At 40.2% G+C, this 15,927-nt stretch overlaps 1 protein-coding gene and 1 pseudogene across 1 annotated transcript in view; both read left to right on the forward strand.

Annotated features, from left to right (window-relative positions):
- SHROOM3 (shroom family member 3) overlaps positions 1–15,927 on the forward strand; it is a 323,304-nt gene that overhangs the window by 5,965 nt on the left and 301,412 nt on the right. The gene's annotated exons all lie outside the window — the stretch shown is intronic.
- Positions 10–511, forward strand: LOC132479730 (histone H2A.N-like; annotated as a pseudogene).

The following is a 15,927-nucleotide window of genomic DNA, read 5'->3' on the forward strand; positions in this document are numbered from 1 at the left end:
AACCTCCACATGTACTTCATGTGCTTACATGGTCTTCCCTAGGAAGAAGACCAAAATGTATACTCTAGCCAAAAAGAAGTATGAGTGTACCAGTTCAGCCCTTGGGAAGAAGAGGAGGAAAAACGAGGCTTCTTTTAGTTATATGGGGGAAATCCTAAAGCAAACCCACCCAGACTTCAGTGGATGCTCCTGGGTCTTGGATGCTCTGGGCTCTCTGGAGGATTGGCGACCGGAACAGATTAGCCTGGAGGCAACTAGACCGTCCTTTGACAGCCACAGAAAAGCTGTCACTGGCAGACAGCTCCTTGAAGCAGTCAAGCAGAGATCCTCTCTGAAGAGCTTTTGGATAAATGATGTGTTTCTGAATGGCCCTGTTGTTGGAAATGATTGCACTTGCCCCCCAGAATTGGATGCGTCAGAGGACTGGGTTGGAGACAATGTATCTAAGAAGTACTGGCTACAACAGGAGTCTTGGTGCTCCACACCTGGTCTCCGGGTCCTGTGTTTTTAGCCTCTGATGTTCTTTGTAGAAAAAAATAAAGGCTTTTTCTCGTGTGTGTTTAAAAAAAAAATCCTGGCTTCAGAATGGAAGGTCAGCCATTGTCTCTTATGTCATCAATGCTTCTGATTCCTACCTGCCTGGGAGGTATCTTTGCTCTGGCTGGACTGTCTTCTCTATCATCTCACTAGTAAATCCTGTTGGTTCCATCTTCCACGCCATTGACCCTCCTTCTCTGAATCTGCTTCTACCACCTATAACACCGTCATTCTCTTCCTGTCAATCTAAATCTCAGCCTTCCCCTACCAAGGCTTGGCTCACTACTCCTATCCCGCCCCATCTTTCCATTCTTCATCTGTAAGGGGGTGTGTTTGCTAGATGACCTCAGAGGCTAACCTCAAACTTATGCCCCCTGTCTTCCTGGTGGCTGACACTACTCAGATTTTAAAGTGAATTCTTTCATTGGGTTTTTCTAGCCTCAGTGATATGAGATAATCCCTGAATCCTCTTCATACTTCCTCCTCTGAAGAGAGTCTTCCAAAACATCCCAATCAACCTGCCCTTTCAAGATGAAATGAACTGCTTTATTACATTGTGAGAAGCCTTGGAAATAGAAACAGCCCGTAGGTTAGGAAATGACTCACTTGGAGCATACTTAAGTTGTCTGGATGAGCATGTTGAGATTTCCTCATTTCTGGATTTTCTGTATCCATCTGTCCACACTGAGCACATTACAACCTTCTAGCTTCCTTAGTGATCCTCAGTTTCAACACGCCAACATCAGCCATACAATCTCTCTTGACCCACTTCTTCTGCACTAAAACAAGGATCCTTTTATGAGTTTATGATAGCCGGTTTCTGAGTTCAATGTGAAACTGACTTTTAGGCAGTTTCCCAAGACCTTGGGCTGTTTGGTTTAGTTCATCCCAAAGTCATCTTTTTCATCTCCTTCCAAGAACCCAGGTAGATCAGCTTGTTATTGACCTTTTAAAATAGCCAGTCCTTTCTGAGGTTCTCTCCCTACCTTTCTTGCTCTTTCCTCTAACATCACTTGCCCTTCATACTAGGGTAGCCTCATCTGTCTGCTGTCCTTAAACTAATTTGTTTGGTCCCTCATTTATCCATCCCCTTCCGTCCTGCATTTGCATCAAGTCTTCCTTCTTCGCATGTTCCCAGCACCTTTATTCGTGCCATCTTCTAGTACAGGTAGTTGTTTGCATTTGGCCAATAAATTATAATCACTTGAAAGACAAATGAGTTTTACTCAGGCTGTATATCCTGTTTCTCCTCGTGAAATACTTCCCACTTCACACACAGCAAATGCTCAATAAATTCGAATGACCTATAGGAGGTTAGAGCTATACAGAATCTCAGCAGTCATCTAATCCAACTTCCTCATTATACAGAGAGAAAACTGAGATACAGTAAAGTTCAGTTATTTGCCAAGATGGTTTCTGCCATAGCAAACAAATTGTGTGTGTGTATATGTGTGTGTGTGTGCGCACAAAGCTCAGCTAGTGAGAGAATAATTAATTGCTTTCTGCTTGTGCCATTCATACTTTTCCTAGCTCTCTGTTAGGCTGTTTAACTTCTGGAAGCTAAGGGCCTTTCTCTCCTCCCTCCCTCCTTTTCTTCCTTCTTTTCTTTCTCTTATTCACAGTGCTTAAACTATGCATAACAATGATAAAAATGATGTATTAATGAAGAGGAAGACAAATGAAATATTAAAGAGGATCTTCTTTAAAGTCTTTGTTAGAAAGATGTTGAGGGTAGTATATACTAGAAAACCCTGCTTAAAAAATTAAGGTAGGGCCTCCCTGGTGGCGCAAGTGGTTGGGAGTCCGCCTGCCGGTGCAGGGGATATGGGTTCGTGCCCCGGTCTGGGAGGATCCCATATGCCGCGGAGCGGCTGGGCCCGTGAGCCATGGCCACTGAGCCTGCGCGTCCGGAGCCTGCGCGTCCGGAGCCTGTGCTCCGCGACGGGGGAGGCCACAACAGTGAGAGGCCCGCATACCGCAAAAAAAAAAAAAAATTAAGGCAAGTAGGTTGAGATTGATTTTCAATTTAATGATGTCTTGCACATATATAATGTTTGGTAAATGTCTGTTGAATTTAATTGATTGGGGAAAAAAGGAAATTTGTGTTTTTGATTTAACTTTTTGAAACTATGTAAACTTTGCTTAAAGGTTATGTGTTTTTAGATAAAAACCAAGTTTGTGTTCTTATCAATGTTGTTGGAACTAACTTTTATTCAAGCAGCATGCTGAGGTGATGTGCCAGATGGCTCTTAGCATTTGTAAGAACTCTGCTTTCTTTTAAAGGTAATAGATTCCCAAGGCACTGCCTCTTATGTAGGGAACACAATTTAAGAAATATTTGTCTGTCTCATTTTAGTGAACCCACAATGCGATTGGAGACACATAATGCGAGGCTTTCTATCAATCTTTGGAAAAAACCAAACCCTAAAGTACATTCTGGATCTTAACTAACCCACAGACAGAATCGTCCACATCTCTCCCTTTGATGTACTTCCAAACAGCAAACATCTTGATCCAAAGAGCTGCAGAGTCACTGTTTTCCCACTCGGTCCATCTCAGGAGTCCATCCGTATTTTATGCTCTGACAACCTGGGCCCTTCTCAACGAAATGAAACGAAACAAGGCAAAGACTCTCTGCTAAATCTAAGCACTGTTTCTTCCCCTCTTCTAGTGACTATCCCCACAAAAGAGAACTTGTGTGGCTCGGTCTGTAGAATGGAAGTGACAGTTCTTTCCTGCCTTCAGAGGAGGCTTTTTCTAAATCAACTGCATTTTTTCATTCCTCAGCCATTCATGCATCTATTCATTATATCCTTCTCCATCTTGAACTGAATTTTACCTTAGAGATTTGTAAGATCTAACTAAAGCCTTTATATTTAATGCCCTTTGGTATGTCTGTATTGATTTAGGGTTGTAATTTCTTTTTTTTTAAATATATGTCTTATTTCCTTTTTTTTTTTTAGTAATGCCTTTGGGTTTTTTAAAAATATTTATTTATTTGGTTGCACCAGGTCTTAGTTGCAGCAGGCAGGCTCTTTAGTTGTGGCTCGCCAGCTCCTTAGTTGCGACACATGGGCTCCTTAGTTGTGGCATGTGAACTCTTAGTTGCGGCATACACGTGGGATCTAGTTCCCTGACCAGGGATCAAACCCAGACCCCCTGCATTGGGAGTGTGGAGTCTTTTTTTTTTTTTTTTTTAACATCTTTATTGGAGTATAATTGCTTTACAATGGTGTGTGAGTTTCTGCTTTATAACAAGTGAATCAGTTATACATATACATATGTTCCCATATCTCTTCCCTCTTGCGTCTCCCTCCCTTCCACCCTCCCTATCCCACCCCTCTAGGTGGTCACAAAGCACCGAGCTGATCTCCCTGTGCTATGCGGCTGCTTCCCACTAGCTATCTATTTTACATTTGGTAGTGTATATATGTCCATGACACTCTCTCACTTTGTCACAGCTGGAGTGTGGAGTCTTATCCACTGCGCCACCAGGGAAGTCCCTGGGGTTGTAATTTCTATGTTATCTTTTTTCTTTTCATTTTAGGCAAGACTGTCTAGTGTAGCAAAATACACATCCCAGACATTCTAAGGCTTGGAGCGAAAATAAACAAATTTCATCTCTACCATAGTCTTAACTGGCTGTGTGACTGTGGGCAAGTAACTTAGCTTTCCTGAATCTGTGTCCTCATCTATAAAAATGGAACATTCTCACCTAATGGAGTTGTTATAAGTATCCAAGGGATTAAACTATATAACAATGCTTTGAAATGATAAAACACATCCGAAGTTTAGTTATGACATGATGTTATGGACTGGTGGGAGAGTAGTAGGTACCAAACAGAGGTTAGCAACTCACATAACAAAGATGATACTTGGCTAATTTTCCATATCATGGCCAATAGTTGCTACCTGAACAGATGATTCCCTACCCTTGTGGAGCTCATAGTTCAGTAGAAATAGACTGGCGGAAAATATGTTTGTATATGGTAATTTCAGGGTTATTACCAAAAAAAAAGATGAGTTCCAGAATGGTAATATCTGTTAAGTAGAGGTATGGGGGGCTTCCCTGGTGGCGCAGTGGTTGAGAATCTGCCTGCTAATGCAGGGGACACGGGTTCGAGCCCTGGTCTGGGAGGATCCCATATGCCGTGGAGCAACTAGGCCCATGAGCCACAACTACTGAGGCTGTGCGTCTGGAGCCTGTGCTCCACAACAAGAGGCCATGATAGTGAGAGGCCCGCGCACCACGATGAAGAGTGGCCCCCGCTTGCCACAACTGGAGAAAGCCCTCGCACAGAAACGAAGACCCAACACAGCAAAAATAAATTAATTAATAAACTCCTACCCCCAACATCTTCTAAAAAAAAAAAAAAAAAAAAGTAGAGGTATGGGGAGCAGGGTTTACATTAAGTAGGATGATTAGAGAAGAGTTTTCCAATAAGATGACTTCTGAGCTAAGACCTGATGGATGAGAAATAAGAAATCAGATATAAAAGAGGTTTATAAGTTAGGCTGATGTAGGAAGGTCTTGAAATGTTTCAGAAATATGAAGAAAGATGTTTTTGCAGTATATTAGGTATCTGTTTGGACTGCTATAACAGAATGCCATAGACTGGGTGACTTATAAACAGAAATTTATTTCTCAGTTCTGGAGGCTGGGAAGTCCAAGATCAAGGCACTGGAAGATTCAATATCTCGTGAGGGCCCACTTTCTGGTCCATAGATGTCATCTTCTCCCTGTGTCCTCGTATGGTACAAGGGGCAAGGGAGCTCTGTGAGATCTCGTTTATAAAGGCACAGATCCCATTAACGAGGGCTCCACCCTCATTGACCTAATCACCACCCAAAGACCCCACCTCCAAATACCATCACGCTGGGGGTATAGGTTTCAACATACGAATTTTGGGAAGGACACATTTTCAGTATATAGCAGTAGGCAGGAGAAAGAGCAGTATGACACCAAATGCAAAGGAAGGCAGGGGTCAGATCAGACAGGACCTTGTAGGTTGTAGAAAGGACCTTGGACTGAACTTAAATGTAGGGTGTGAGGAAGGGTACATCACACCACAATTCTTTCTCTACTTATGGTGGGATGGGCCAATTGCATGCAATGAAACTCTGGGTGATTTTTTTGTGCCGACTTTTTTTTTTTGACTCTGTCGGGTCTTAGTTGCAGAACGTGGGATCTTCTGTTGCAGCACTCTGGCTTTCCTCTAGTTGTGATGTGCTGGTTTTTCTCTTCTCTAGCTGAGGCTCGTGGGCTAAGTAGTTGTGGTACATGGTCTTAGTTGCCCCATGGCATGTGGGATCTTAGTTCCCTGACCAGGGATCGAACCCGCGTCCCCTGCATTGGAAGGTGGATTCTTTACCACTGGACCACCAGGGAAGTCCCTATGCTGATTCTTAAAGCCAGCCTCTCCTCTCCCTCATACATTTCTAAGGTACTTCCTGGCCATACAACAAGACAGAGCCTTCCAAAAGATAACTGTCAAATTCATTGTGATTTATGGAATTATGCATAAATAAAGAGTAAATATTCTTTTTGTAATTAGTTGGGAGAAAGTTCTCCCCCTCCACCTCATAACTGTTGATCTCTTGGGTTATTTTTCTGTTGATCTCTTGGGTTATTTTTCACTTAAAGACAACAAGATGATTATTTTTCACTTAAAGATAACAAGATTTGTCATAGCAAATATGACTAACTTTACTGAGATCCTGCTCTGTACCTGGCACGTTAGTTCACATAACTCTGTGAGGTACGGATTCTATTATTAATTCCACTTTATAGACGAAGAAACTGGAAGTTTGCTTAAGGTCATAAAAGTAGTTAGGGGCTGATCAAAGACCTTTTAAACTTTAGGCCTAAAAAATACCTTTTAAAGTAAAAACTGCATTGTCATTTTATAGTTCCAAAGAATCCTTCCATCTACTTTGTCCCATGTCATGATGTCTGGGGGAAGAAGTGGGATGTGTGACCTGTGTGGAAAATCAGGCAGCTCAATGGTATCTTGAAGGTCACTTGCACCATGAAATGAGGGGTGTGACTGAGATATCAACCTCAAGAATTAAATCGGACTCCCCCTACTTTCCCAGGCTCTGCTTCCTGCTATCTTTTGTTTCTGTCAGGTTCTAACCTTGTTCTCATTTGACCTCTCTGATTGTTGTTTTTCAACTGAGATCTTGTGTTTTCATCTCGACGCACAGTCATCATCTTTGCCTTTGCTTTTCTATCACACCCTTGTCTCCTCAATTGACTTAAACTTGCCCCTCTCACTAGCCTAAACCCTAGGGCTTACCTCTTGGGCTGGATACACTCCATCACATCGTTAAGCCATGATAAAACCTTAACCCTCAAATCAAGCCTGTTACCCCAGGAGAAACACTAATTGACTAAATGAACACTAAACAGTTTAAAGCTAACAGGGGCTGGATCCAGTTAATATAGGGATCAGACTAGTTGGAGAGGAGAGAGATGGAAGCAGATGTCAGAATGATGTAGGGCACAAGCCAAGGAATGCAGGTGACCTCGAGAAGCTGGAAAAGGCAAGGAAAAGACTCCCCTCTGGAACTTCTAAAATGGACACAACTCAGCTGAAATCTTCTTTTAGTCCAATAAATCCCATTTTGGACTCTGCCCTCCAGTGCTGTCAGGTGATAAATTTTTGTTATTTGAAGCCACCAAGTCCATAGTAGTTAGTTACAGCAGCAATAGGAAACTAATACACTATCTCATTTAGCCCACTGTGATTTTCAGAGACATAGAGGATAAAATATAGCACTGAGGGAAAAAAAGGCTGCAAAGGGGGAAGGAAGGAAAGATAAAGATAAAGGTTTGACCCCAGGCAGGGTCAATGAAAAAGCCTGCATTTGAATCACAGTCAGACTTGAGTTTCAAACTGGTAGTGGACTGATTTTCTGGGAGGCTTCAAGTTCATGCCCCCCAACTTGGTGAAGAGACCTGGTTATAAGCTCAGCAGCACAACAGATGTTCTTTCATGGAGGAGCGTCCATCAACTGGCCTCAACCCTCACCTTTACTTGGCTCCTGGAAATACAGTTTAGACAGATCCTAGAACTCTAAAGATCTCAACATTTTAAAAAGATCTCAAAACACAGGCAAGTTAAGTGGAATAAGCACTCTTCAGGTTAGCTGGACTAAGTGCCTAGCACTTTGGGTATTAAATTATATCCTGAGCCACACATTTGTTGGAAGGTAAGAAGAAAGACTGGATTTCTAGAACTAATTGACTTACTCTTTTCCTTTGAAAAGCTATAAATTTTAATGGAGGAAGTTGTACGGGTGTAATTTAAGCTTTTATCTTCTTGTGTGCAGTCCTCTGAGAAGTTCACATTTTTCAGGCCTTGTTTCATGGAAACTGGGAAATGAGCTATTGGAATTCAGACCTGGGATCTGGCTGGGTTCTAGAAAGAAATACACATGTTGAGTGTTGAGATAAAACATTAAAAGAGTATGAGAGTGAGTGAATTTGGAGAATGAGAAGGCAGAAAATACCTGACACTTTCATATTATTCCTTGATTTTTTTTTCATATTTTCACTTTGGAGTAATTACTGATGAGCATCAGGTCAAAAAAAAAAGTCAGCCATTGACCTCAATATAAGCAGCAGGCAGGTTAAAAGAATTAGTGTCATTCTTCAGGATTGCGTTCATAGTTGCATAGTGGTGCTCTTGGCTCAAAACGTACAATTAAATAAGTGTTGGCCCTCTCTTGAAAGAACTGCTATCACAGCTTCTCCTACATATGTAAGTCAATGAATTTGACCTTTAAGATGAAACCGTTGGTGTGGGCCCTTCCACTGGGTCAAGATACATTGCAAATTTCTCAAATTTCTGAACTAGGGCACTATCAAATGCTACAGCCACCTTTCCTTTCTATGAGAGAAAAGCAAAATAAAGGAGGGTGGACTGCATGGCAGAAAGAAGGAAATCGATACATAATAACTACATTTACTCAGTTCCCGCTGTGGGTCAGGTGCTATCTTAGGTTATGTCATTTATTATTTCGTAGAATGAGGGGTTTTTAAAATTTATTTATTTTTCTTTATTTATCTTTGGCTGCATTGGGTCTTCGTTGCTGCGCACGGGCTTTCTCTAGTTGTAGCGAGCTGGGGTTACTCTTGGTTGTGGTGCGCAGGCTTCTCATTGCGGTGGCTTCTCTTGTTGCAGAGCACGGGCTCTAAGCATATGGGCTTCAGTACTTCTGGCTCACGGGCTCTAGAACGCAGGCTCAGTAGTTGTGGCTCAGGGGCTTAGTTGCTCCATGGCACGTGGGATCTTCCTGGACCAGGGCTCTAACCCGCATCCCCTGCATTGGCAGGCGGATTCTTAACCACTGCGCCACCAGGGAAGGCCCAAGGTTTGTTTTTATATATGAGAAAAGAGGTTTTTCACAAGTGATGGAGCCAGGATTTAAAGCTATTTCATGCATTCACTAACACATTTAGTTAACACATTATTTACTGAATGCCTAAAGTATGACAGAATTGGGAAACAACAGCAAACAAGATCCCTGCACCCAAGGAGAGAGGTGTTCCCTGGTTGTTTTTATACCACTTGAAGCTGACCCAGGTGTGGCCAAACCCACGTTCCCTCACCTTTCACTGTTGTGCACAGAGGCTTGACTTCCAACAGTCAGCATCTGCATTTCTTCACTTATGGACTTTCTTTTGCCTCCCCTTTGGTTAATGACTCTGGGAGCAACCTTCCACCCGCGACTGAGTGGAGTCGGAAGGTGACCAGTCCAACTCTCTCATCCCTTGGATGGGATAACAGTGAGGTGCATGTTTTCCACTAGCTCCTGGAGTTGCCCACGGTTGTAGCTGGCTTGATAATGTGACTGCCTTCCTTTCCCTGCCTCCTTTGCCCACTTCCCTCTCAGTTTTCTTTACTTCCCAGTGAAACTCCTTGCATTTGAATTCTTGTCTCAGAGTCTGCTTGGAGAAACCCAAACCAAGATAACCACCATTTAGAGGATGCTTGCTAAGTGAAAGCCAGAACCTAAAATCGAATGTACAATAGATCTCTTTCTACTCTGCTCTGAAATTCAAGCAGGAGGAATCCCATACTTTCTTAGACCTAATATTTTCTTGGGTGCTAAGAAAAGGAGAAATTCATTCCTAGATATGATGTTTTGCAATTCTCTCTTTCATCTTCTGCTCTTTCACTGATGGGCTTGCCTTTCTCTTTTTTCTCCATTGAATGGGGTGATAAGTCTCACTGTTTTTATCCTTATTTCTTTTTTTCTGTATCAATCAAGCACCAAGAGACTTTCCCCTCCCTTCTGAGAGGAGAATCCAGTTTCTATTTTGTTCTATGGGTTCTTTTATTCTGTAGGTTATATAGCTTAGTGGTTAAGGAAAATGAGGCCCCATGAGCAGAACAGACAGAAGATTTTTTTTTTCTGTCTGACTTTTGTGGGGGGCCTCTGAGCATAGGTTCTTTTCAAGAATTTTATTTATGTTGCTTATTTTCTTTCTCAATTCATTCTATAAACATAACACAAGAAGGAAAATGAACAACATATTTTGAAGTCCAGAATATTTGACAGTATAACCTGTCAATGGTATGAAGTTTGGCACCTAAATAAGCAGTAAAATGATTTCCAACCCATCCCAACCCCAAAATAACACAATAACTTTTCAACACAGAAATGCAGTTTCCTGGTGTACCTTGTACCACTGCCAAATTCAATACAAGAAGCTTCTTTTCTTTTGGAGCTGTTTCCCCACAGTATGAATATTCTTTGACTCCGTATGTTGTCCTTTCCCAATTTCCTTGTTTTTTGCTTGAGTTCACTGAAGACTGACAAGCAGTAGCTTCATGTGACAGCCATTAGTCTGCCTTAAACCTCAAGTTGCTCTTGAATGGATAGAATAATGAATAGATTTTATGTAATATAATTCATGTTGTCAGCTATATGAAATGGGCAGCTCAAAGGAAACTAAATATGCTTCCAGTTTTCTCTTTTCTACATTCTTATTTGAATATAATAATGCCAAAGGCATTGTTCCCTCCTTCAGTTAAAGCACTTTTATAGCAGTCTGAACTCTGAGTAATAGAACAATAAACATATATGCTATCAAAAAAAGAGATGGTAAGGAAGATAAGTATTTGCTTCTTTGCATCAGTGGGAATTAACAAGCATTTTTTAAAAATTGTGTTTTTGTGTATGTGAGCACAGGGAGGGGCATTTCATTATAATGAAGGAGGTCTTGGCAAGTCAATGTTCATTTTAACCCCATGGCATTCATTGCTGAGCACATTCATGCCCACTCTAGTTCCAGGGGGCCTGTGGAACAGAAAATAGATTCAGAAAGTAGTACAGAAGAAAATCATCTTCCAACCCCCCATCTCTCAAGCAGGGTAAAAGATGCATTCTTCTTAGTCAAAATTCCTTGGTTTGTCCTATTTATGCCATCATTTAATAGAGGTTAAAAATATACCTTTCCATACATTGCTGGTGGGAATGTAAAACAGTGCAGCAACTTTGGAAAAACAGATGGCAGTTTCTTTAACATGGAATTACCATATCACCCAACAATTATACTTCGAAGTATATACCCAGGAGAAATGAAAACGTGTGTCTATACAAAGACATACTCAGATGTTCATAGCCGCGTTGTTCACAATAGCCATGAAGTGGGAAAAATCCAAATGCCCACCAACTGGTTAAACAGAACATGGTCTAGCCATATGACAGAATACTATTTAGCAATAAAAAGGAACTGAATACTGATACATGTTACAACATGGATTAACCTCAAAAGTATTAAGCTCAGTTAAAGAAGCCAGACACAATAAAATGCACATTATGTAATTCCATTTATGTGAGGTGTCCAGAAGAGGCAGATCTATAGAGACAGAAAGAAGATTAATGGTTTCCTAAGGCTAGGGATGGGAATGGAGAGTAACTGTAAATGGTACAAAGTTTCTTTTTGGGGTGGTGGAAATGTTTTGAAGGTAGATGGCAGTGATGGGTGCACAACTTTATATTAAAAATCATTGAATTGTAAAGAAAAAACCCCACTTTTATTCTGGTAATAAAAAGTAGAAGAAACAAAAAAGGAGAAAGAAAATAAGGAAGAATCACAAAATAGATATTGCCCACCATGTTCAGCATTTAGTATTGATTTCATTAACTGAAATTTAAAGTAGTAGAGGAAGATGACAAAAATGAAGCTCTAAACAACACTGCAGTGCCCTAATTATTTAGGGAATCAGGACAGTCTAAAAAGTTGTTCATGAGACAACTTAGGAGAATATTTAAAAAATGTATATATGTGTATAACTGAGTCACTTTGCTGTACACCAGAAATTAGCACAACATTGTAAATCAACTATATTTCAATTTTTAAAAAAGAGAAAAAATATAAGACAACTTAGGAAATGAGACCTGATATGGCACGTTCAGAGGACCTAGGCAGTGGATTCTAGGATCTTCTCTGAAGGAAGAGTGCCTTCCTTGTTGTCAGATGTCAGGATCTTTTTTTTTTTTTTTTTTTTTTTTGCGTTATGCGGGCCTCTCACTGCTGTGGCCTCTCCCGTTGCAGAGCACAGGCTCCGGACGTGCAGGCTCAGCGACCATGGCTCACGGGCCCAGCTGCTCCGCGGCACGTGGGATCTTCCCGGACCGGGGCACAAACCCGTGTCCCCTGAATCGGCAGGCGGATTCTCAACCACTGCGCCACCAGGGAAGCCCCAGATGTCAGGATCTTAAATCTGTTTAATTCTGCCCATGTTTTGAGAAATAAAGGTGCAGTGTCCTGGGAAAGCAGAATAACGTAGTATATGGAAGTTTTTGCTAAATTGCCGAGGATAGAATTTCATTCTTTAGTGGAGTTTGAGGACACAAAGGCATTTAACATTGCAACAGAAAAAATGTTAATACTGCAGAAGAGGAGGGGTGCTAGCAATCGAGTATGAGAAATTTTTGTTCATTGAGATATGGAAATCAGTGAAGTCTTACCCCTTTGGAGGTTATAAAGGTGAGTAAGCTGCTCAACTGGTTAGATTATAAAGAAGGAAAAGAAGCATTTCAGAGTGAGGGGTTAGGAAGCATTTTACAAGGGCCATCTTATACTTCATGAAGCCATGTGGGAGGCATGAGCCACCTGAGAGCAGGAGCCTCTTGACCACGGATGATGCCCAGTTGCTCTCTCTGCCCCCCATGGTAACTTTCCTGGCTGTCCACTCTGACTTCTTGTGGGGACCCATGACATGTGGGAGAAGAGTCTCTCAAGTGTCTACAAAAGCCCTTGCTATCATCCTCCATTCCAGTATCTGCTGATCAAAATTGTCTCAGATCCAAGGGATCTATGGTAAATGTTTACATGTTTGTTGCTAATGTGTAGTGGCTGCTTCTTCATGGAAAAAGATGATAGATATTTGTGTAATTAACTAATCAACAACAACCTATTTTTCTGTTATAGACTATAGCTCTCACATGCACTAGACTTAATTCAAAATGTGTTCTTGAATGGTATAAGTCACTTTCCTATTGACAGTTGACTTCCTTGAAGTTTTATAGTCGACACAAAAGAAAGGAGATGCTGGTTGGTGTTGTTGGTAGGTCAAATAACTGATGATAAGGGAGTGTGACAATGAAAGCAGGATTGGAAAGCAATCCAGCAGGGCTTTAGAAAGAGATAATTTTCTTTCCATTTTCTTCAGAGAAAGAAACACTCTGCAAAGTAAATGTTTAAAATAGTTCATAATAGAATAACTGGAAGAAAAATTCAGTAAGGTGGATGGATACAAGATAATTTAAAAAAGAAACCGAGATCCCTCCTGTGGAAAAGTAATAATAATAAGAAAAAATAATGGGCAGGGGGTGGGGGGTTGGGTAGGTACCAATTTTCAGCAGTAATAAAAAAATAAAACTCCCTAGGAATTAACTAAGCTAGAAATGTGCAGCACTTTTTGATAAACATTTTAAAACTTTATTGAGGAACGTAAAGGAAGACCTGACCAAATGGAAAAATGTAACATGTTTTGGAATGGGAAGATTAAATGTTATCAAGATTTCAGTTTTTCTTAAACTAATCTATCAAATTCCAAAAATTCCCAAAGGCATTTTTTGGCAGAATAATGTAAAAATAGCCCATTTTAAGAAAGAAAATATAAAAATAATGAGTGAAGAATGTCTGTAGTAAATATTAATACTTATTATAAAGCTATAGTAATTTAAAAGTATGGTTCTCCAAGGAAAATGAAAACATATGTTTATATAGAGACTTGTACAGGAATGTTTGTAACAGTTGTACTCATAACAGCTCCAAACTAGAAACGATCTAAATATCTGACAATAGGACATGGGTAAAGAAATTGTGGCACATCCGCACAATGGAATACTGCTCGACCATAAAAAGGAATAAATTACTGGTACGTGCAACAACATGAATAAACTACAGAAACACTGTGCTGAGTGAAGAAAGGTAGAACACAGGGGAGCACATATTGAATTAGTCCATTTACATGAATTTTTAGAACAGGCAAAATGAATCATCAGTGAAAGAAATCAGAAAAATGGTTGTTTCTGTGATGGGAATGGTTGGGGACTGATTGAGGCACAAAGCATCTTTTTGGGTGATTGAAATATTTTATATCTTAATAGTGGGCTATGTGTATGTATGCATTTGCCAAAACTCACTGAATCGTATCCTGAAGATCTGTGCATTTTATATCATATAAATTACACCTTAAAGTGTGATACTTTAAACTGTGAGGCAGGAACAAATTGACTGGCCAATGGCACCATGGAACAAAATAGAAAATTTAGAAATGGATACTACCACTACATAGATAAGAATTAGTATATGATGAAAGAGAAACTTTAAATCAGCAGGGGTGATGGGAGAGGAAGGATTATTTAACAATAATACTGTGATCAGGAAAGATAAAAGCTGGATCCCCTTCATTCCTAACACCAAAATAAAACCAGATGAATTAAAGGTTTACATATAAAATAATGAAATAAATTTACTTCATAAGCTTATTTCATGTATTTCTGTATTGTTTAGATTCTATTAGCAAGCACACTTCAATTTTTTTTGAATATGGTAAAATATGCATAGCAAATTTTACCATTTTAACTATTTTTAGCTGTACATTTCAGCAGAGTTAAGTACATTCACCTTGTTGTGCAACAATCACCACCACATCCATCTCCACAATTTTTTTTATTCCCAAATTGAAACTCTGTACCCATTAAACAGCTCCCCATTTTCCTCTTCCCCCAAATCTACTTTCTGTCTCTATAAATTTGGCTACTCTAGGTACTTCATATAAGTAGAATCATACAGTATTTGTCCTTCTGTGGCTTATTTCACTTATCATTAATGTCTTCAAGGTCCATCCTTCCTGTAGCATGTGTCAGAATTTCCTTCCTTTTTAAGGCTGAATAATACTCCATTGTAGTTTGTTTACCCATTCATCTGTTGATGGACATGTGGATTGTTTCCACCTTTTGGCTATTGTAAACAGTGCTGCTATGAACATAGGTGTACAAATATTGCTCGAGTGCCTTTTGTCGTAGTCTGCTTGGACTGCCATAACAAAATACTGACTCGCTTAAACTACATAAATTTGCTTTCTCACAGTCCTTGAAGGCTGGAAGTTCAAGATCAAGTTTCTGGCCAATTTGGTTTCTGGTGAAAGCTCTCTTCCTGACTTACAGACAGAGATGGAGTAGAGAGGGAGCTCTCTGGTGTCTCTTCTCATAAGGAAATTACTCCTATCACACCAGGTCCTCACCCTTATAATCTCACTTAACATTAATCACTTCCTAACTCCAAATATAGGCATGGGTATGAATTTGTGGGGGGGGGGGGAGACACAATCAGTCCATTATACTTTCTTTCAATTTTGGGGGGGTATATACCTTGAAGTGGAATTGCTGGTTCACATGGTAGTTCTATGTGAAACTGGAAAAATGCTTTATTTTTTTTGTAATTGAAAAATTCTTTATTTTCTATGTTTAATTTTTGAAGGAAATGCCATACTGTTTTCCACAGCTGCATTACCCACCAGTAATGCACAAAGGATTCAAGTTTCTCCACCTCTTTCACAAGACTTGTTATTTTCTTCTTCTCCTTCCCCTCCTCCTTCTTTTATATAATAGCTCACCTAACTGGTGTGAAGTGGTATCTCATTGTGGTTTTGATTGCATTCCCTAATGATTAACAATGTTGAGTATCTTTTCACAAGCTTGTTAGCCATCTGTATATGTTCTTTGGAGAAATGTCTGTTCAAGTTGTTTGCCCATTACAAAATTGGATTGTTTTGTTGTTGTTTTAGAGTTCTTTATATATTCTGAATATTAATCCCTTATCAGATATATGATTTACAAATATTTTCTCCCATTCTGTGG

The sequence above is a fragment of the Mesoplodon densirostris genome, chromosome 1 (assembly GCF_025265405.1).
Source record: "Mesoplodon densirostris isolate mMesDen1 chromosome 1, mMesDen1 primary haplotype, whole genome shotgun sequence".
Classification (NCBI taxonomy): domain Eukaryota; kingdom Metazoa; phylum Chordata; class Mammalia; order Artiodactyla; family Ziphiidae; genus Mesoplodon; species Mesoplodon densirostris.